The sequence below is a fragment of the Cornus florida genome, unplaced genomic scaffold, assembly GCF_030987335.1.
Source record: "Cornus florida cultivar Cherokee Brave unplaced genomic scaffold, ASM3098733v1 CherokeeBrave_3.0.0_Hap2_Chr06, whole genome shotgun sequence".
NCBI classification, from domain to species: Eukaryota; Viridiplantae; Streptophyta; class Magnoliopsida; order Cornales; family Cornaceae; genus Cornus; species Cornus florida.
Window position 1 is genome coordinate 61,863,870 of NW_026775576.1, and position 24,502 is coordinate 61,888,371.

The 24,502-nt window shown below is 36.9% G+C and overlaps 1 pseudogene; it reads left to right on the plus strand.

Annotated features, from left to right (window-relative positions):
• The first annotated feature begins 14,207 nt into the window (after positions 1-14,207).
• LOC132311681 (G-type lectin S-receptor-like serine/threonine-protein kinase At1g11330) lies at positions 14,208-23,548 on the plus strand (annotated as a pseudogene).
• The last annotated feature ends 954 nt before the right edge of the window (positions 23,549-24,502 follow it).

Sequence of the window (24,502 nt, forward strand, 5' to 3'; positions counted from 1 at the left end):
TGGGAAGCTACACGTCAACTGGTTGGGTTATCCTCACTCACTGTCACCGAGATACACCAACTTTAAAAGCCAATCACCCACACCACTACACTCACGTACATACTTAAACACATTTTAACATCTAATTACTATAACAACAACCACATTATTAACGTAATTTACAACACGTTAAAGAAAATACACTAAAAGATTTAGTGTAACCAATACTTAATTACATTTCCCAAAATGGACCTAAATATATTACATGTTACAAAACAATGCATTTTAAGCCAACACTTTTCAAAATTAGGCCCAATTACAAAAGATAGCAAAAAGAAATATTTGTTTTTCTACTCCCAGCTATGGCAAGGGCGGAGTGTTGTCCGCTATTTCTTTTCCGTGTCTTGAAAATTGTTAAATAAAAGGGGGTGAGCAATTGCTCAGTCGGTGGTGCCTAAGACACACCCCTTGTGACCCCGTGAATCCAAACAATGAATAGGACAATAGGAATTAGGGTCATGCAAAGCCAGGTAAAAATACAATATCAATCTCAAGTTCAAAACAATTAAATGTCATACCATGAATGCAATGCCGTGCATGTCACTCCCCATTTTTAGAAAAACATCCGTCATTTCATAAACTGTTAATATAACCCACCTTTTGGTGACTCCGCAGCAACACGAGAGAAGGATTGGCTACTGTCCCTGACCTTTGGTACCCCTACAGCGTCATTTTGGGCCCAGATAGCTCAACCACGCTAGGGCAATCTCCCTAGTTCCGTCTAGGCTATATTAACACACCGGCCCTTTGGTGACTCCGCGGCGACCGGGTTTCTCAAAACCACTTTCATAAAATTTCTTCCCAAAATCCCCTTGTTATTTTCATTCAAACATTTACCCTTTTTATTCATGCCCAATGCCATGGGATGCATGTCACATTTTTCTCCAATAATATGAGCATAAAAGAAATTCACACTACACAATTTAACATGCTCTTTTATAGCAACATCTAGAAGGTTAGTAGACATCATAGGCATGTAAATTAATATCTAAGCATGCTTTTTACCTAAATTCATTTACACATATAGTCATAAATTTTCTAGCACAACAATCATATTATTTTCAAGGCAATCAATTAAAGTAAAGCATGTTTTTCATATCAATTTAATTATTTCACATAATCATATGTTTCATCCACACAATTCTAGTTACTTTAAAAGATAATCAACACAAATTAACATATTAGGACATAAACCAAGTAAAATCAACTCACTAAGGTGCAAGATTGTGTGGATTAGGGACCCCTACCTCAAAAGCAATGAAAAGCCCCAAATTTCTTCCTTAACCCTAGAATTTAGAAGTCCCTCAAATGATGATCAAATTGAGATTGGCTCCAATCAACTCGTAGTTCTCATCGTAAGCTTCGAATAGCCGCAAACGGCTTCCAACATTACCAAGGATTGAAGGAGGAATCAAGATCTTAAGATTTATGGCCAAAAAAAAAAAAGAAAATTCAAGAAAAGGAAGTGAGAGAGAGAGTTACGGGAATGAGGAGGAAATGAGACCCAAATGGTCTCCTAAAAAGCTAAGGTGGGTCCTACCAACCAAATTTTATTTTCCTTTTTCTTTTCTTTATAATTCCCACCACATGCACACATAAAGACATATTTAATTTTAACACTTAAAACACAAAAAAATAAGAATAAAAATGATGCAAATGGACCCAATCAAAATAACCGTATGCAACAGTCCAGGTAGCGGGTCCCACACAGAACCGTCCAGCCCGAAAAACTGAAAAGTGCCGAAATTTGGAAACATCACAATCTCCCCAACTTAAAAAGATTTCGTCCCCGAAATCAATCCATACCTAGGGAAGAAAACAACATCGGATACTTGGAATGAACTTCCTGCTCAAGCTCCCAAGTAACCTTTTTGACTCTGTGGTATCTCCAAAGAACTTTTACCAAAGGTATCGTCTTGTCCCTTAACACCTTCTACCGTGTGTCAAGGATCTGCACTGATCCCTCTTCATAAGAGACATCTTCATTGATGTCCACATCAACCCAATCCAAAATTTGGGATGGATCCGGCTCATACTTCCTTAGCATCGATACATGAAAGACATTATGGACTTTGTCCATCTGTGGTAGGAATGCAAGTCTATAGGTCACCTCTCCCACGCGGTCCAAAATCTCAAATGGTCCAATGAATCGTGGCGATAACTTGCCACTCTTCCTGAACCTCATCAAACCCTTCCATGGAGAAACCCGTAGAAAAACGTTGTCTCCTACCTCAAAAGATAGCGGTCGTCTCCGCTTATCTGCGTAGCTCTTCCGTCGGCTCTGAGCTGTGAGCAATCTCTATCTGATCAACTTAATTTTCTCAGTAGTCTCGAGTACTATGTCAGGTCCTAAGGTGGCTGTCTCACCCACCTCGATCCAACAAACAGGAGACCTACAAGGTCTGCCATACAACGCCTCAAATGGAGCCATCTCAATACTTGCTTGATAACTATTGTTGTAGGCAAACTCAATAAGTGACAGATGATCTTCCCAACTACCACCCAAGTCAAGTACATATGCCCGAAGCATATCCTCCAAGATCTGGATGGTATGCTCCGACTGGCCATCGGTCTGTGGATGGAACGCCATACTAAGATGTAGCGCTGAACCAAACGCTACTTGAAGTCTTTCGCAAAACTTCGAAGTGAACTTGGCATCCCTGTCCGAAACAATGGTTACTGGAACTCCATGCAACCTTACAATCTCTTTTACATAAAGTACACCAAGTGTCTCTGTATCATCTGTTGCCTTAATAGGCAAAAAGTGAGTCGTCTTGGTCAATCTGTCAATGATAACCCATACGGCTTCATTACTTCTCCATGACCTTGGAAAACATGTCACAAAATCTATAGCAATCTGCTCCTATTTCCACTGCGCTATAGGCAATGGTTGCAATAATCCTACTGGTCTCTGATGCTCAGCCTTCACCTATTGGCAGGTAAGTCACTTAGCCACAAAATGTGCAATATCTTTCTTCATCTTATTCCACCAATATTGATGTCTCAAATTGTGATACATTTTCGTACTACCCGGATGAACTGCAAACTCCCGTAGAACATCCTCACAACAGACTGTGGGAACAACTAACAAATCTCTGAACCGTAGACCTCCATCTGCATACAAGGTCCAATCCTTCACTATCTCACCACTAGAGATCAAAGGGTGAATGGCATCCAAATTCGGGTCCTGTCTCTGTGACTCAATCACTCGTCCTACAAGAGTAGGCTGAGCCACAAGACTAAACAAGAATGCCAACTCATTGCAAACATCATCATCAAGACACTGTAACCCCATCTCCGCTAGATTTTTAAGCATCTTCCATTTCCGAATAGCCATATCAGCCAAAGTTCTGCGAGATTTCTGGCTTAAGGCATCAGCTACCACATTTACCTTGCCCGGATGATACTGCAAATCAAAATTGTAGTCCTCCAAGAACTCAACCCATCGTCTTTGTCTATTGTTCAAGTCCTTTTAGGAGAAAAGATACTTGAGACTTTTTTTATCCGAGAACACCTCGAATCTTTCACCATACAAGTAGTGTCTCCAACACTTCAAAGCAAACACAACTACCGCCAATTCCAAATCATGAGTAGGATAGTTGTACTCATGAGTCTTCAACTGTCGAGACCCATAAGTCACTACTCTACCATCTTGCATCAATACACATCCCAAACCATCACGTGAAGCGTCATAATAAATCACATAACCCAAGCCACGCTCAGGTATCACCAACACTAGAATTGTAGTCAATCTTGTCTTCAATTCTTGAAAGGATGACTCACATGCTTCATTTCACACAAACTTGATCCCTTTCCGGGTCAAACGGGTCATAGGCGCTGCCAATCAGGAAAAATCTTTCACAAATCTCCGATAATAACCTGCTAGGCCAAGAAAGCAATGGATCTCAAATACATTCTTGGGTTGCTCCCAATTCAAAACTGCTTTAATCTTCGATGGATCCACTGACACTCCACCTTCTGAAACAACATGTCCCAAAAATTTCACCTCCTGTAGCCAAAACTCACACTTCTCATATTTGGCATACAATCGGTGCTCCTGCAAAATCTGTAAAATAATACTCAAATGGACCTTGTGCTCCTCCCGAGATCGTGAATACATAAGAATGTCATCCACGAAAACTACCACAAACTGGTCCAAGTAATCGTGAAAGACGCGGTTCATCAAGTCTATGAATGCTGCCGGCGCATTAGTCAAGCCAAAAGGCATAACAAGAAACTCATAGTGTCCATACCGTGTACGAAACGCTATCTTTGGGATATCCTCATCCCTAACCCGTAACTGATAGTAGCCTGACCTTAAGTCAATCTTTGAAAAATAACTGGCTCCTCTCAACTGATCAAACAAATCATCTATCCTTGGCAAAGGATACTTATTCTTGATGGTGGCATGATTCAACTTCCGGTAATTAATGCACGACCTCAAAGAACCATCTTTCTTCTTTATAAACAAGACCGGTGCGCCCCACGGTGACATACTCGGTCGGATGAAATCTTTCATCCTCCAATCATCAAGCTGCCTTTTTAATTCTTCCAATTCAATTGGTGCCATATGATACGGTGCTATAGAAATTGGCCCGGTACCTAGCATCAAATCAATAGTGAACTCTACTTCTCGGTGTGGAGGCAACTCTGTCAAATCCTCTAGAAACACATCTAGAAAATCACGAACAACTGCATGATAGTCCTCTTCCACAACATCATCTTCTTAAGCTAAAAGACTAGCCAAGAAGTAATCACCATGACTCCGTCCACGAATCCCATACAATAATGAAGGTTGGGAATCACTTCGATCTCCCATGAAAAAGAAACAATCTCCCTCAGGAGTGCAAACCGTAACTCTACCTCTTAAACAGTTGATCGTGGCATGAAGCGAAGCTAACCAATCCATCCCGAGAATGACATCAAAACTAGTCATCTCCAGGAGGATAATGTCAAACACAAAAGTCTGCCCGGCTATCACGATAGAACAATCCCTCACAACTCTGTTCAAAGACACTGAAAGCCCAACTAGCGTATCAACACACAATGCTTGATCCATGAGACTGACCTCTAACCCCGATGCAAGTGCAAATAATAATGAAATGAAGGAATAAGATGCACCAGAGTCAAACAAAACACGGGCCCAAGAACCAAACACTAGAAGATACCTCGAAGAACTGACGGTTCAGGAGATGCATCAGTCGATGCAAGTGCAAAGACACGTCCCTGTGGTGCCTGTGCTTGAGAACCACCAATCTAAACACCAGATTGTTGTACCAACACAGTAGGAGTATCCTTCCTAGCTAATCGTGAACCCTGAGAAGACATGGCAGGCTGTGGTGGTGGCGGTGGTCGGGAACTTGACTAAATTGTAGCCGACTGTGATGGCCTCTATCGTGACCCTCTGCCATTAGTGGTGCCTGATCCCTAACTCGGACAGTCTCAAATCAAGTGGCCCTGTTGGCCACACCCATAACAAGTCCTCGGAGCTGAAAAAACTGAAGACGATCTCATAGGACAATTGGACTTGTAATGTCTAGGCTGCTGACACTGAAAGCAAACAACTCTACTCCAATCAGACCGAGCTGGCATAGAAGTGGTAGGGGCGGATCATGCAGACTGCTGTCCTTGAAATTGAGATGAACCACCCCTATTCTTTTTTCCTGAAGGTCCCTCTGAAGATGATCCTATATTCCTCTTTTGCCTCCACTGTTCCTTTCCTATATTTCTATCTTTGGCTTCCACCTCTAGCATCAATGCTCTTTCCACTGCCTCAAAATACACCTTGATGCCCTGTGCCGTTAACAATGGCCTCATTTTGTAATCAATACCGGAAATAAACTTTGAATCTTATCAACTTCATCTCACACCATTTCTGGAGCAAAGCGGGAAAGAGAAGTGAACTTGTTCTCATACTCTATCACCGACATACTACCTTAGATGAGGCCAATAAACTGATTCTTTAACTCCCACCTCTTGGGAGCAGGGAAGTACTTCTCATAGAACAGCTCCTTGAATTTATCCCAACTCATCTCTTCAATCCTATACTGATTTGTGACCGACTTCCACCAAAACTTGGCATCCTTTGAAAACTTGTATATGGCTAGGATGATTTTCAAGTGATCATCCACCACATCCATAGAGGTCAATTGAGTCTCAACTTGATCCATGTAGTCATTTGCTACCATGGGATCCGCACTGCCTTCAAACATCATTGGCATCAACTTAGAAAATCCAGAAATCAACTTGAGACGCTTCTATACTGGCGTCTCCTCAACTTAAGCTACAGACTGTGGTACTGGCTGAGGTACCGGCTGCAGATGAGTAGCAATGGTGGCCCTCAAGGCCTTCTGTAACAAACGATTCAATGTAAGTTGCGCCGGACCTTCACCCTTCTCAATGGGTGCTTCAACATCAGCTCTCCTTGTAGGAACACTTCTAAGGGCAATCAAATCCCAAAGAAGCATGTCCTCTTCCACTGGCTCTGCCAGATTAGAGCTGGAACTTTCGCCAACATCACCCCTTGTTGGCCTAGGGTCAACTTCCCTGCGTTCTTCACGTTGTGACATCGTGCTAGAAAGATGAGAAAACGGTTCAGTGATAAGATACCATGGTCCACTGTGGACAACTCAACACAAAATGATGTCGTACTAACTCTTAGCATGCAAAACTAAGCAAGAAACACTTTAGCATAATTATGTAAGCACAGAAACAAATAAGCAGTTAAGCATGCTTCTTCAAATAATAAACACATAGCCAATAATCACATAACAATACAAACAACTCCTCCATGCAACTCCAAGTAAACCTCTACCCGTCGTCCTAATGGTATTTGAACAACTGCTCTGATACCAAATTTGTAACAACCCAAATCTACTGGTCCGGATCATTAAACGGGTCCTTGCTTGACCCTAGATCATCCAAGGGTAATACGGTGCTTTCACTTTAAATTTGTATTTTTAAAGTTTAACAAGGGTAAGATAGTCATTTGTCATAATTCTAATGGTTTGAGACTTCAAGGGTATAGTCAGTTACTCGTGTCACATAATAAATAAAATACAAATCTGGGGCAATATAGTCTTTTCTTTTGCTAAAATATGATTATTGTATTTTATTTGGGTCATCAGGTAAATACTCACAACATCAATTGGGTGCCAAAGTGTAATTTGGGAAACTAAATAGAAATTACATATGGGACAGGAACCGGTCGACGTATATACATTATACGTCAGTTGGTTTGGGTTATGAACAGTGGAAAACCCACTGCCAAGATACCGGTAGACGAATGGGATTTTACGTTGACTGGTTTGGGACATGTAAGATGAAAAGCTCACTATCAGGATACCGGTCGACGTGTGGGAAGCTACATGTCGACTGGTTCACGCTACTCAGTCGACGTATGGGATTTTACGTCGACTGGTTGGGTTATCCTCACTCACTGTCACCGAGATACACCAACTTTGAAAGCCAATCACCCACACCACTACACTCACATACATATTTAAACACATTTTAATATCTAATTACTATAACAACAACCACATTATTAACGTAATTTACAACACGTTACAGAAAATACACTAAAAGATTTAGTGTAACCAAAACTTAATTACATTTCCCAAAATGGACCTAAATATATTACATGTTACAAAACAATGCATTTTAAGCCAACACTTTACAAAATTAGGCCCAATTATAAAAGATAGCAAAAAGAAACATTTTTTTTTCTACTCCCAGCTATGGCAAGGCCGGAGTGTCATCCGCTATTTCTTTTCCGTGTCCTAAAAAATGTTAAATAAAAAAGGGTGAACAATTGCTCAGTAGGTGGTGCCTAAGACACACCCCTTGTGACCCCGTGAATCCAAACAATGAATAGGACAATAGGAATTAGGGTCATGCAAAGCCAAGTAAAAATACAAGATCAATCTCAAGTTCAAAACAATTAAATGTCGTACCATGAATGCAATGTCATGCATGTCACTCCCCATTTTCACAAAAACATCCGTCATTTCACAAACTGTTAATATAACCCGCCCTTTGGTGACTCCGCAGCGACACGAGAGAAGGATTGGCTACTGTCCCTGACCTTTGGTACTCCCGCAGCGTCATTTTGGCCCAAATAGCTTAACCATGCTAGGGCAATCTCCCTAGTTCCCTTTAGGCTATATTAACACACAGGCCCTTTGGTGACTCTGCGGTGACCTGGTTTCTCAAAACCACTTTCATAAAATTTCTTCCCAAAATCCCTTTTTTATTTTCATTCAAACACTTACCCTTTTTATTCATGCCCAATGCCATGGAATGCATGTCACATTTTTCTCCAATAATATAAGCATAAAAGAAATTCACACTACACAATTTAACATGCTCTTTCATAGCAACATCTAGAAGGTTAGTAGACATCATAGGCATGTAAATTAACATCTAAGCATGATTTTTACCTAAATTCATTTACACATATAGTCATAAATTTTCTAGCACAACAATCATGTTATTTTCAAGGCAATCAATTAAAGTAAAGCTTGTTTTTCATATCAATTTAATTATTTCACATAATCATATGTTTCATATACACAATTCTAGTTACTTTAAAAGATAATCAACACAAATTAACATATTAGGACATAAACCAAGTAAAATCAACTCACTAAGGTGCAAGATTGAGTGGATTAGGGACCCCTACCTCAAAAGCAATGAAAAGCCTCAAATTTCTTCCTCAACCCTAGAATTTAGAAGTCCCTCAAATGATGATCAAATTGAGATTGGCTCCAATCAACTCGTAGTTCTTGTCGTAAGCTTCGAATAACCGCAAACGGCTTCCAAAATTACCAAGGATTGAAGAAGGAATCAAGATCTTAAGATTTATGGCCAAAAGAAAAAAGAAAATTCAAGAAGAGGAAGTGAGAGAGAGAGTTACGAGAATAAGGAGGAAATGAGACCCAAATGGTCTCCTAAAAAGCTAAGGTGGGCCCTACCAACCAAATTTTATTTTCCTTTTTCTTTTCTTTATAATTCCCACCACATGCACACATAAAGACATATTTAATTTTAACACTTAAAGCACAACAAATAAGAATAAAAATGATGCAAATGGATCCAAACAAAATACCCATACGCAATAGTCCCGGTAGCGGGTCCCACACGGAACCGTCCGGCCCGAAAAACTGAAAAATGCCGAAATTTGAAAACATCACACATTATAACAACACAATTATTTCCACTAAAGCATGCTTTCACACATGACAACTATATTGGACAATTAAAATCTCATGACATAAACATTATATTAAAACATTATTTTTCACATTTAAAGCACAACTAATTAACATCCTTCTCAAAGAAATCTACAATTTAGAACATTTTTGGTATGAAATTAAAGTAAGAGAACTCAGTGAAAGGTAAAATACAATGCATTAAACAACCCTACCTCAATAAAAGCTAACTAAACAAGCCCTAGGCCACACCAATTTCAAAAATCTCCAAACCCTTGCACTATTGGTGTAAATGAAAGCCCTCTTCAGGCTCTCCAACTTTCTCTTTTTGGTCATCATCAAAATTATAGCCTAAACCTCTCAAAAATGGCCTTGAAGCATCTGAGTATATATATGTATATAGATATAGAAAAAGAAAAAGAATGACTAGAGGGAGAAGAATTCTTGCCGAGAATGGGAGAGACAGGAGGAATGATTTGGTCTTGCAACAACACCCATGGCCTATATCATGTTACTTGTCAACATTTGAGTGAAATTAACTTTTGGTCAACTTACCACTTTGCCCTCACTTAAATAATGCAATACCATCCTTGTCCCATAACTATCACCTCTAGTATATAGATACATAGATATGTATATGCATGCGAAATAACTACAATGTCCCTCACTTAAAATGAGAAAACTGGGAGAAATTCCTGAACCCGAAAATCGTCCCGCCTTCCGAAAAATTCTAAAATCAATCCCGTCGCCTTAATTACTAAAAATAATTTAAAATGAACCTCTAAAACCATCAGTTCAAGAAAATGACCAAAACGGCATCGGGACTCGCGTGGCACGCAAAATGAGGCGTGAAAAATAATTAAAATAAAAATTCAAAAATCCAGAAATTTCCGAGACATTACAAATAATAATAATATGGTTTCTTTCTTTCACTTTTGCCATATATCTAACATGGGCAAGGTGACTTTGATCTAATACAAATATGTTAATATATGTTCATATATATATATATATATATATATATATATATATATATATATTCATGTCCATTCACATACCTATTATTCTTTTGAATTTTTTGATAATTTATGATTGCAAAAACTGTTTGTAGGTACATGGACCTATTGAGCAACTAATCAAGCCATGTATTTTTAGTATTATCTTAAATTATTATTATTATTATTACTACTACCACCCCTACTGCTACTCCTACTACTATTATTAGTATTAGGCAAAAGTGCAGCCTCGCCCCCCCCCCCCCCCCTCCCGGGCCGCAGGGGCCGCCGCGTGAACTATTGTTTAGTTGCAAGATCGTCCCTGAAGGGTATTATAGATTTTTGATATTTAGGATATTTTATATGTTTTTATATAAATTAATATAAGTGGGGTATTTAGGTAATTTTGACCTTCTGGATGCTGAATAATGATGTCCGGTGACTGGGATGGGACAATCTGTAACTTTTTAATAGTTTAGGGTTCAATTTACAACGGGCAATAGTTATTGCAATTTTAAAATAGTTAAGGGTTGTTTTTGCACTTTTGCCAATTATTTTCCCTTTAAAAAGTATGCATATTGGGTATTGGGGGCACTGACCCTGATCCAGGATGCCCCGAATCAGGTTTGAGAAAAGATTTGCATTGGTAGAACTGGTTTGTAAAAGGTGTCCCGTCCCGAACTCGCTCCGTTGACATCACTAGGAAGGGCGGAGCTAACATGGGTTTGAGAAAAGATTTGCATTGGTATAACGGGTTTGGAAAAAGGGTGTCCCATCCCGAACTCACTCCGTTGACGTCACTAGGAAGGGCAGAGTTAGCATGGGCCTAGGGGACACATACCCCGTGCCATGCTAGCCCCACTAAATTTTGTTACACATAAAGTATCATAATGTATAAAATTTTGCAAATGTCCACGTTAAAATTGTCCTTTTCTAAAAATTCTTCTAATTTTTTCTTTGTTTTTCATATCACTTTGCTTCTTCTTCATGTTCGATTTATTATTATTATTATTATTATTATTATTATTATTATTATAAAAAAAAAAATTTGTATTTCCCCTTTTCAATCAAATCTTATTTTTTAATTATTTTCTTTTCCTTTTTTTTTCTTAAAAAATTCTTCTTCTTGCACTCAGACATATGTGTAACATTCTTTTTTATTTTATTTTTATTGAAATTTTATAATCTCAAGGCTTGTTTTGACAATCTTTTTATGTTTTTGCTACCAAATTGGTAAGTAGGTCACGAAAACATATTTGATAACGCTTTGCATTTTCACTCTTTCTTGCATATATTTATTTTTTTAAATTAAAAAAAAATTAAAAAAAAAAAAAAAAAGCCTCAAATTTGGAAGAAGAAAAAAAATAGTCATTTTCCCATTAGATAAATGATAAGGACATGAAAGCTTGTGAATTAAATCCCACTAGGTCATCACAGAAAAGGCATCTGACCCCATCCTGTTGCAACGTTTACACGCAAAAACAGAACACACACCCACTGCATTCAAGAATACACAAGTGATGGGACAAAAGTGTGAAACTCGGACGAGCTGACTATCAACACATGTTAACTGAGGTGGAGACAATTCGTCTTTTTGCAGATTCTAATCTGAGCCAAACCGGGCCAGTGATTAAATTAATTAGTTAGAGTATGTTTTTTTTAAAAAAATTTAAAGTTAGTTTGGTAAATAATCAAATTAGGTTCCAGTGATTGAATTAATTAGTTAGAGTTTTTTATTTTTTTATTATTATTATTATTTTTTTGACAAAAAATAATACACTCACACGCACACTTTGTGTATTATAATGGCATCGATCGGATGCAATGGAGTGATAAATTCTCCTATACATTGGTGCAACCTATTCAGAACTTGGTTATCTGATGCCTTCATAAATAATATGTGCTTCAAATAATCCTGTTTTGCTTCTATTGTTTGTTTACTTATTGATTCAGAATATATAAATGGATACAAGTCATCTCATATTCTTGATTAAGTTTCAAAATCATTTAACATATTTTGACAGCATTACTAATAATACTTTTTTTTTCTTTCTTTCTAATTTATCAAAGAAAAGATAGTCATGGAATTGTATATAATTAGTTAATTCCAATTCCTTAATCCATTTCAACATTGATGAAAAAAAGTAGTTATCATCAATGTTGTATCATTTTCATTAATGTTGAATAATATGTCCTCACATTGATTAATTTATTCTTCTAGTTTGGCTCTTCGCTTATTTTTCGTTCTTTCTCATGAATTTTTCAACAAAGTTGCAGATAGCATACTTTAGTTATGAAGAAGATTGAATCAAAGAAAGGAAAAGAAAAATTCTTTAAAAACTCAAATCTGATCTTTTGTATAATTTGTGGATTAAGTAAAACTGCAGACATCACTTAACCAATTGCACAATTCACGGAACGCCTCAGAGCTTCGGCATCCACATTTATAGCTGTACATGTATATATGCATTCACATTGATAATGTGTGTGTATATATATATATATATTGGCTGCATTACATTCATAGTATCACAACTCATTGTGATACCATGAAAGTTAAATACCAAATTTAGAGAGAGTTTACAATACTCTAGGGATATCATACCTCCGACCTTTCAGTCGTTAGATCATCCATTAATGACATTACATGCACAATAGCACACAACAATGGGGTCCACAAATACAGATCAGTTATCAAATGCATGTGATAATTAATGGCAGATGATAAGGACATGAGAGCTTGATGAATTAAATCCCATTAGGTCATCATAGAAAAGGCAGATGACCAACCTTAAATGGTTGCAATCCATACACGCAAAAACAGAACACACACACGCATTCTACTTCACCATGTGATTAGGTACTGCATTCAAGAATACACTAGTGATGGGACAAAAGTGTGAAACTCGGACGAGTTGACTAAGCTAAGAGGTGACCAATCAACACACGTTAACTGAGTTGGAGCCAATCCGTCTTTTTATAGATTCTAATCTGAGCCAAACCGGACCATAATTTTCTTTTTAATTTTGAAGTTAGTTTGGTAAATAATTAAATTAGTTTCTAGTGATTGAATTAACTAGTTAGAGCAATTTTTTTTTTTCTTGACAAAAAATATGCTTACAGGCACACTTTGCATATATATTAATTATAACGGGATTGATTGGATGTAATGGAGTGAGAAATTCTCCTATGGTGGGGTTGATCTTTACATTGGTGTAGCCTATTCAGAACTTGGTTTTCTGTTACCTTTTCTTTATGATTTTGTAACATAATATGTGCTTCAAATAATCCTCTTTTGCTTCTGTTGTTTGTTTACTTATTGATTCAGAATATATAAATGGATACGAGTCATCCCATATTCTTGATTAAGTTTCGAAATCATTTAACATATTTTCACAGCATTATTAATAATACTGGAATTGTATATAATTAGTTAATTCCAATTCATCCATCCATTTCTAGCTGTACATGTATATATGCATTCACATTTGATAATGTAATTCTTTTTTTTTTTTTTTTCTTTTGTGGCTGCATTACATTTATAGTATCACTCAGTCTGATACTATGAAAGTTAAATTCCAAATTTAAAGAAAGTCTATAATACTCTAGGGATACCATACCTCCGGACCTCTCAATCGTTTGATCATCCATCGGGTGAGTCCCATCACCTCCATATTCAACAACTGAAAAACTCAAAAATATAATATCCGGAGTATTGTAGACTTTCACCTAAGTTTCGGCATCCACACCAACACCCTCATGTTGCAATCCTATCAACATGATGCCAAAAGCCTTCAAGAGATATTCAAAGAGCTGGCCCACTTGAGGACCCATAGAATTTCAATTCATAAGTGATTGACTAGAAAGAATTTGATTGGATCAACAACCCAAACAAAATAGTCTTTGCATTCACATTTGACACACATATCAGATGGTTTCCTCACATAATAAGGGGTGATGAAGTGGACCCGATTCTATAAACAAGACCAAAATTGGACTATGTATTAATCTTCTTTGACAGAATGGGGAGCAGACAGAATGGTACCTCCACGTTCCTCACGAGTCTCGAGGAAACCGTACGTTCATGGAAGCTGTTTGGCCTTAATAGATCGATCAGAAGATATCACTCACACTTTCCATCTTCACTCTTCACTCTTCACTCTTCACCAAGAAGAAGCACTAGTCTATCATGGACAATGGTAAAAGCTTTATGACTCTTCTTCTAATCCATCTTCTCATGTTTTACTCTTCTTCTACCATACAATTTTGCACTGCCACCACAGACACAATTACATCAACTCAACCCATCCATGACCCTCACACTATAGTCTCCAGTGGTGCCACCTTCAAACTGGGATTTTTTAGCCCTAGTGTTAATTCTACTAACCGGTATGTTGGTATCTGGTACAATGACGCCTCTGCCAAGGCTGTGGTATGGGTTGCCAATAGAGATCAACCTCTCAATGGCACCTCCGGGACTGTGACGATATCCAAGGATGGCAATCTTGTAATCTTGGATGGACAGAAACAGATTGTTTGGTCATCAGATGTTCCAAATTCATTGATGAATTCAAGTGCTCGGCTTTCATCTTCCGGGAACCTTATCCTGCGGGATGACTCCAATGGAAACACAATATGGCAGAGTTTTGAACACCCTTCTGATTCTTTCTTGCCGGCGATGCAAATTGGTACAAGTAAGAAGACTCAGATGACATCGTGGAAAAGCCCTTCAGATCCATCCACTGGAAGCTTCACTTGTGGCATCAATCCTCTGATTATTCCAGAAGCATATATATGGAATGGTAGTGATCCATACTGGCGGAGTGGTCCATGGAATGGGCAGATTTTTATTGGCATATCTGACATGGTTTCTGTATACTATAGCAGATTTGAAATTGTAGATGATAAAATAAGTTATAATTATGAAAATAAGTCTTCTCTGTTATACCATACCTTAACTCCTGATGGAATTCTAGTTCAGAAGTATCAGGAACAAGGAAAGGAGACTTGGGAAACTATGTGGTCGGCTCAACATACCGAATGTGACGTATATGGCAAGTGTGGTCCATTTGGAAGCTGCAATATTGTGCAGGGGCGTTCAACAATTTGCACCTGTTTACAAGGGTTTCATCCAAAGAATATGGAGGAATGGAGTAGAGGAAATTGGTCCGGTGGATGTCTAAGGAGGAGTCAATTGCAGTGCGAGAGAAACAACAGTACCGGTGGTGAAAAGGGCAAAGAAGATGGGTTTCTGAAGCTAAAGACAATGAAAGTGCCCGCCTTTGCCGAGTTGTCAACTGCATACTCAGAAGACAAGTGCAAAAGCGAGTGCTTGAATAATTGCTCTTGTATAGCTTTTGCATATAATAGTGGCATTGGTTGTATGGAGTGGAGTGGAGACTTAATTGACATACAAAAATTTTCCGATGGTGGAGCAGATCTTTACATTCGTGTTGCACATTCAGAACTTGGTAAGTTTTTTTCATCATCCTCTTTTGTTTATTCTGTTTGTTTTACTCAATTAATGATTCAGAATAAGCAAAAAAACACTTGAATTTGGACCATTGCATATACTAAACATGTTAGCCACCTGACATTTGTACACTAGTTCAGAAATGCGTTAGTCTATTTTAATAGCACAAGTATAATATCTTTTCCCATTTGCCCGCAGAAAAAGGGAGCCACAGAAATTGCCTAAATTCTCAATTTTTATAATCCATGTTAACTCAAGTACTCTCTAACCGTTTGTTGTGTTTTACAGAAAAAAAGAGACACACAAAACTAGTTATCAAAATTACAGTGCCTATTGGGTCATTAACCATTGCAATCTGTATCTATCTTTCCTGGAGGTGGATGGCTAGACCACAAGGTATATGCCCTTTAAAATTATCTCAAGAGATTAGTACATTTTGCTGTTATTATATAGATTACCTATTACTATAGAAAAAGAGGGGGAGTGAATCTAGATTTATTTATTTTAATTTTTTTTTTTTTTTTTTTTTTTGAAAGGTGGAGTGAATCTAAATTGTTCAAATGAAAACACGCTTGGAGATAATCTGAACCAAATTAAACTTGAAGAGCTACCTCTTTTCAGTTTTGAGAAATTGGCAATTGCAACAGACAATTTTGATGTGGCCAATAAGCTCGGGCAGGGTGGTTTTGGTCTAGTGTACAAGGTAATGTTTGTTCATCCAGAGCTTTATACTTTACTAAAAAAGAACGAAATCAATTTCATCTTTAATTTCAGGGAAAATTGCCAAATGGACAAGATATAGCTGTCAAACGGCTTTCGACATCCTCTGGACAAGGGTTGGAAGAGTTTAAGAATGAGGTTGTGGTAATTTCTTGACTCCAGCACCGTAATCTTGTTAGACTTCTTGGCTGCTGTGTAGAAGGAGAAGAAAAGATGTTGATTTATGAATACATGCCAAATAAAAGTTTGGATGCATTTCTCTTTGGTTAGTAGTTAGTTCATGAGAAAGCTCTCTATATTATTTCTAGTAATTTCAATTTCATAACTTTAACGTCACTTGCAAAAAAAAAAAAAAAAAAAAAAAAAAAAACCTTAACATCACATAATGCCTTTTATTGTAGTCTTTGGGAACATACTGATGTACTAAAACTATAAATTTGGTCTCAACATCAATTTTTTTCTCCCTAGAACTTTAACCTACTTTTTTTTTCCCCTCGATACTCTCTCAGATCCAATCAAGCAAAAATTCCTAGATTGGAGAAAACGCTCGAACATTATTGAAGGGATTGTTCGAGGACTACTTTACCTTCACAGGGATTCCAGATTAAAGATTATTCATAGAGATTTAAAAACGAGTAACGTTCTATTGGATGAAAATCTAAATCCAAAAATTTCAGATTTCGGCATGGCAAAGATTTTTGGAGGCAACCAAGACCAAGCCAACACTAAAAGGGTTGTTGGAACTTAGTAAGTAGCTTTTGCTTTGAACAAAATGATTAATCGTTCAAGTGATTATCCTTCTTTCTCATGGGATACATCAACTCAAATAATTTAACTATTTGGGCTGTAATGACATAATGCAGTGGCTATATGGCCCCTGAATATGCAATGGAAGGAAGATTCTCAAAAAAATCTGATGTCTTTAGCTTTGGAGTATTGTTATTAGAGATTGTAAGTGGGCGAAAAAACAGTAGCTTTAATCACGATGAAGAGTCTTTGAGCCTTCTACAATTCGTAAGTTCACATGAATCTTTTCTTCAATTCTTCTAACTTCAAACTTCCTAATTCCAACATTTCACGGGGTTGTTAATCTCTGCAGGCATGGAAATTGTGGAATAAAAATATGATTTTAAGGCTTATAGATCCAGCAATTTCTAATCCATGCGTCCAGGTGGAGGTCTTAAGATGCATACATGTAGGACTGTTGTGTGTGCAAGAAAAGGCCACTAATAGGCCAACTATTTCTACTGTTCTTTCGATGCTTAGTAGGGAAATTGCAGATCTTCCAACTCCAAAGCAGCCTGCATTTACTGAAATACAAGGTGTCTCAAATACACAATCTTCTCAACAGAGCCAAAGCAGATGTTCTTTGAATGATGTAACTATTACAACAATTGATGGCCGTTAGCATGCAAATTATTGTGAGTTTTCTCTCTTATTATTATCCTTCAATACACGTTAATCTAATATTCGAATCTGTGGAACTGTTAGAGTACTTGTTTTTCAGTAGCAAGTTTGCTCAAAACATGTGGAAATGGTTTGCTGATCTTTTTAATTGGTATTGGAATTCAGTGAGAAAATTTGATCAAGCAGTTCACTTGATTTAATTGTGTTTTGAGCTTGTTTGGCCTCTGTTTCTTGGTTCTCAGAGAGTATCTCCTCTCTGGTTTGGGTGTTGCTTCTCAGCTATAGTTGTGCTTTTATTGCTTTGTTGTAGTTTGCTTATCTGTATCCTCGGTAGCTCATGCCCATAGCTGTTTTGTGCTTTTGAATTTTGATAGTCGCTTAGGCTTGGCTTCCTTAGCTTATTTTGGTAGCTTTTAAGCTCAGGCCTCTTGTAGTTGGGAATTATTGGAAGAGTTACGGTCAAACACGTACAATTGCAATTGTAGCTAACTTCTCAAAATTGTGACTTTAACTCAATCTTCAGTTTTTAATTTCTTTCAATTTAGAACAAATATATAATCTTTATTAATAAAAACGAAAAACTCTTGCCCCAAAATTGAGGCACCAAAATCAAAATTATCATTAAAATTTAGCGTTGGAAAGATTACAATGTCAATTGAAGTACTAGTTGAATAATCACAGTAACATACTTAAAAATAGCCATATAATTAAAAAAAAAAAAAAAAAAAAAGAATGGACTTTGATAATAATAATAATAAGAAGAAGAAGAGAAAAAAATAGAACATACCACTTATAAGGCACCTTTCACAAAACCTTTTGTCCCATCAATTGGATCCAGTACCTGTATCAAGTTTACCATCTTAGTAAATCAACATTATCGTTGACTTAATCCGAATTGATTAATTATCTTAACAAATACAAAGAGAAAACTCTACCGACAGATACTAAGTAGGAAAATGAACATGGTCTTTTTATTCCTAGTAGAAAAATGAACGCGTCATGTATATTACCTATTCCTTCTTTTTTCTACTTTAAATCTGAAGGGAACAGTGCCAAAATTAATGGCATTACATGCACAACAGCACACAACAATGGGGTCCACAAGTACAATTCAGCAATCAAATGCATGTGAAAATGGCATTACATGCACACAATTGAGGTTTTTTTTTTACACAATACTTTTACAAAGGTTTGAATTCCTGACATTCCTTTAAAAAGTAGGAGTCTTGTACCATTAGGCCACAGGCTTGTTGATAATTCAAGTTTTTCTGTAACAAGAAGGAAGGAGAATGAGCAGGAGCAAAGATCATAAGTTAATTTTGTTACCATATGAAATTTACTTGTGTCAATTGTTTATTATCTCCTAAGCTTGTTTTATCAGTAGCCACATTTACAACAGAATTTTCCAGATTATTATTTGAACGTAAAAATGTTTACCCAGCTCTGTCACCACATGGAAAAATAAACTAAAATAATAAAGGCAGAATTAGTTCAATTTTGCTTTTTAACACAAAATTTTATAGAGAAAACAATTGGCAGCCATTACGTAATGATAACACTGAGTTATATTCCTATTACATTTTTTGTTTTTTTATATAGGCGAATCAGATTCAAAGTTGTAACAGAACTGTAAAGCTTGTCATGGTCCAGTTCAGCCAGTGAATTAAAAAAATGAATTGTTTCATCAGTTTCATCTTTCCCCCCAAATTTTCAACTTCTCTTCTAATACCAATTCTAATACTACTAAACACAAGATATGATGCTACATTTTGAATTAAAAGCTAGAGGTTGCTCATTTGGTAAGTTCTAAAATCTTGTGAATTATTTTCTCGTTTTTCACTTAAATCTCATATAAAAATATCATTTGATGTTAGATTTAGATTCTTGATGGCGGGCATTTGGTTTCTGTCCCAATCTATTATTCGCATAGTTTTCCATTTTTCTTCCAAGGGTAAGTTATTTTACGTTGCAAACTTAAATATTATGGATCGATTGTGACCTACCCATATTATAAAGGCTGTATAGGTTGTATTTTTTTTTTTTTTTTATATATCATTATTAAAATTTAAAATGTATTTTTAAAAATATTATTTATTCATTAATTTATTTATTTTTTCAAAAAATTATTCTATCATTGTATAATGGGATAATTACACTACCCTTCCCTGAAGTTTCGTCAACCTACACTAACTTTCTCTCTTGCTTGTCAAATAACAATGACCTCCCTTGTTTTGAATTGATGGCATTAACGGTTATAATGAAATTACTTTTCAACCCTTTTATATCAATATTGTATTTTATTTAAAACACAATATAATTTGAAAAGACAAAAAAGCCCAAAAACCACCTTGTGAATCTCTACTTGCCATTCAGTCACCATTTTGTCACTGCCTAATCTCCATCACCGAGAACCCTCACTTGGCCGCTTCTTCATCAGTAATTCCTTGCTCACCGAGTAGCGGTAATTCATACCCATGCCATCATCTTCACCATCTCCGGCCCCATCAACCAGCAGCCACCATCGCCGAGCACAAAGCTCGTTCTTACACAAAACAGATGAGAAATTGAGAGAGACCCAGAGAGAATTGCTTGAATTTTGGAGTTTCTGAATTTAATACCCAATTGCAAAACCCTTGCACCATTCGCAACCCAAACACCCAGCCCATCTACAGAACTTAACCAACAATAGTGCTTGCTTGCACTCCGTCACCACCGATCTGTTTCTTATCGCTGATTCAATTCGCGTGCTAGCCGATAAGTTCCATGTCCGTTCAGTTCGCGCCTTGCCCGTTCATTCCGTGGCAGCAGTTCAGACCTGTGTCCTCACCGGTAAGTTCCGTGACCAACATCCTTGCTCATGGTTCCACCGCTGATCTTGCCGCCGCCGTATCAATTCATCTTGCCAACGCCGTCTCGCCACCTTCACCGCTGGACAACATAACTTCACGTCGAGCGAGTACTCAACAAAAAATCCACTGGCCAAACTCCCTCGCCCGAAAACCCCTCGACGCCTACAACCGCCGATCGCTCCTTATCCGTTTCACGGTCTTCGGCCGGTGCTCTCGCTTCCTCCCAGTCATCGATTCCACTAATGGAAGAAAGGGAATACAATACCGCTCCTCGGGTCTGGTCACAGTCGATGGCAGACGCTTTTACATTTTGGTTTTTGATTAAGGAAAGAGGAGAGAAAAAGAGATTGGGGAGAGAATTTGAGGAGAGATGGGAGAAATAATTGTGAGGGTATTTTAGATATTTTATTTAATTTATTTACATCTCTTTTACGGGTAGAATGGAAATTTGAAAATAAAAAATAAATGACATTAACATGTTTGGTTAGTAACAGTATTTTTTGTTAATGGAGGGAAGGTCATTGATATAAGTATACAAACCTTGAGGGAGATTATTGTTATTTGGCAAACAAGAGAGGAGGTCAATATAAATTGACAAAACCTTTGGGGAGGTCAGTGTAATTACCCCTTGTATAATTGTTATATATTTTGTAATCAATGTAATTGATTAAATTATGATAGGCAAAATTGCACTAAACCCCCTTGTGCTATTAAAACGTTACAAAAATACCCCCCTCTCCTATTAAATTGTTATTTATTTTTCTTCAAGACTTGTTAAATATGTGTCTCCAAGTATCAAAGTAAGAAATAGAATGTTGTTGCACGATCAAGCGTGGAAGCAAAATATCGAGCAATGGCTTCAACCACAATTGAAGCTATTTGGCTTCGAGCTTTATTGCAGGATTTGGGTTTTAGTTTGTCTGAACCAACAAAAATGTTTTGTGATAACCAAGCTGCAATGCCAGTGACGGAGCTAGAAAAAAATTCCAGGGGGGGCACATTATAATATTATATACCATAACATATATTTACAGTATAATGTACGTGAATATAAATGTATATATATATATATATATATATATATATATATATAGAAAGAGAGAGTGATATTTTTTGAATTAAATTAATTTACAGATATAGAATATAAGTATTAATGAAACAATTTAAGAGGAAAAAAGGTTTAATTCAGTTCCACCCCCTATGGTTTGTCCAATCTTTAAGGAGACCCCTCCACATTTGAAAAAATTCAGTTAGATCCCTTGTCAGATATTGTCGGCGAACAAAAACAAATAAATAAATATAATGACTAATTTACCTTTTTATCGTTTTTCTAAATACACTTAACCAAACAACAATTTTTATAACTCCCACCAAGGTTAGCTTTATTTATTGAACCAAACAGCTTTAAATGATATATCATCTTTCAAGCAAACCACTTTCTCTCTCTAAAAACGAGGTCTTTTTTTTGTTATGTTTTGTTGAAAAAGGCATGAAAGTGGTATGGAGGTGGACGAGATTCAAATTCTGGGATGTAACAAGATGAGTCAACAAAAGGGGGATGAGTTATGCCCAGATGATGAAGAAGATGGAGAGGTTAAACGGATGAGGGGAGCAATTGGCGGTGGAAGCGCTGGCTGATGAGCACTGAATATTGCATATTCGAGCCCATAAATATATGTATGTTAAGACCTAAATTCATACTTCTATCCATTGTTAAACTGATTTATGTTTATTGTGTGTTTATAGATACTTTCCCAAAAAAACGGTTAAAGCCGGGACTTTATGATGAAAAGACTGACATCGAAGCTTACAGAGTCATTGTCGGTCATTCAAAGCAAGCCGAGAGCTTAAATGGTGAAATTTGGAAGAATTCAAGTACCAAAGCTCGAGCCTAAATTCTAAGGCTCGAGCCCAGCAAGAAAAAGAAAAAAATCAACAAGGCATTAAAGCTCGAGCCTTGTACCTCCAAAGCTCGAGCCCTACTCAATGGTGCTCAAGCCTTACCCCAAAGTGCTCAAGCCTTAGCCCTCAAGCTCGAGCATAAGGCGTCAGAATTTGAAAAGTTGATTTTAAAGAAAACCAAGCTACCAGGGCCTCATGGCAGACCTCAAGGATCGAGCACTCTCATTCAAAGCTCGAGCCTTAAGTCCCAAAAGCTTGAGCTTGGTACTTAAAGCTCGAGCCCTGCGAAGCTTCGATCGAGCAAAGTTAAAAGAAGAACACCCCAAAAATATTCTAAGTGTTGATGGAAAAGACGATTCGGAAAATAGATAAAGAAATTTGACTAAGTACAAAAGTGAAGATCGAGCACCATCCTTTGAAGCTCAAGCTTTGTTCCTAAAGCTCAAACCTGAGCCCCATAGCTAGAGCTCTACTTCTTAAACTCGAGCCTTCCAAGATAAATTGGATTTAAAGTTACGGGAATTATTCTTTTTCAAATCGTATTTCACTCCAGACGAGCCAGAAGACCTGAAAGCCCACCAAACCTTTATTTTTTTTATAAAAGAAGGCACAGGCCTTGATAGAAGAAGTTCTTCTTTTTCTCGTATTATTCAAAAGGTTGATATTGTGGTGGCGACTTTTAAGATTTCCATAACCTTAGAAGGTGAAGATCATGAAAAGAGAAGTATCGTCCGTAATGATGAAGATGATAACAACACAGATGATATTATGCATCGTCATAAGAAGCTAATTCCTCTCTCAGGGCACTAATGTAACCCGATCTAAGTACTATGGTTTGATTGTTTTAACTCTGGGATATTTTTAATATATATTATGTTTCTGATTACATAATTATGAGCAATTGAGACAACTCAATTAGATTTTAAAGTTTTAATAGTTTTCGAATTGTTATTACCTTATCTTAGATATAACTGTTTGTAAACTATTCTCACCCCATTCTTATTGGACGGTATCTGGTGGAGCCCTGCCGGACATAAGAATGGAGATCATGTAATGGTGTTCCAATGTTTTTATAAATGAATATTTTCATAATTTATGCTTAGGAAATATGGATTGTTTACAAAATTAGTTAAAATAGGTAGTGGATAGTCCATGCTAACCGCAGATAAGTAATAGTTAATTGTAATTTATAAAACATTTTTTAAAAAAAAACAAATTGAACGAATTGAGTTCAATTCAATTAAAATATAAATTGTTAACTCCCCAGAGTTGAAATAGTTAACCATAGTATGAAGGTTATGGTGAAGTCAAAGCCCTAAGACTTTTCTCTCTCTGATCACTTTAGTTTTATTTTATTTTATGTTCATGACAACCAATCAATCAATCAATTCAACTAGTTACCTGTAAACCAAGAAATAAATTTGATTAGTTAAAAACAATGCAAAGAACACTCATCTCCCTATGAGATCGACACCCTCTATATAGTACTATCCTACAAAGATTCGTGTTATTGCGAGTGGTATTTTATTATTGGTAATAAACTGACACACATCAAATTTTGCCAGGGAGATTTGTTTATTTGTTTAGTTTTTAATTAGTTTACTATTTTTGGTTTACCAGTCTTTGGACTTTCTGATATCTCACCTTAATTCTTTTTTTTTTTCAAGTGCAAGAAATTATCAGTGAGGACAAAGACGCTTAAGGGATAAAAAGCTTCGATTTATAAAACCTTCTATGAGTTTTTGCTGTTTTCTTTTGCTTGGAAATTTTATTTTTTTTTTTACTATTAGGGTTAGTGGAATTGGTGCATGTTAACTCGTCATACTCAGTCAGAACCTTTAGGGCATGATCCTTGTTAATACAAAAATCCGCACGGTCTAGAGCCGAGGGCCATTCCTGCAAGAC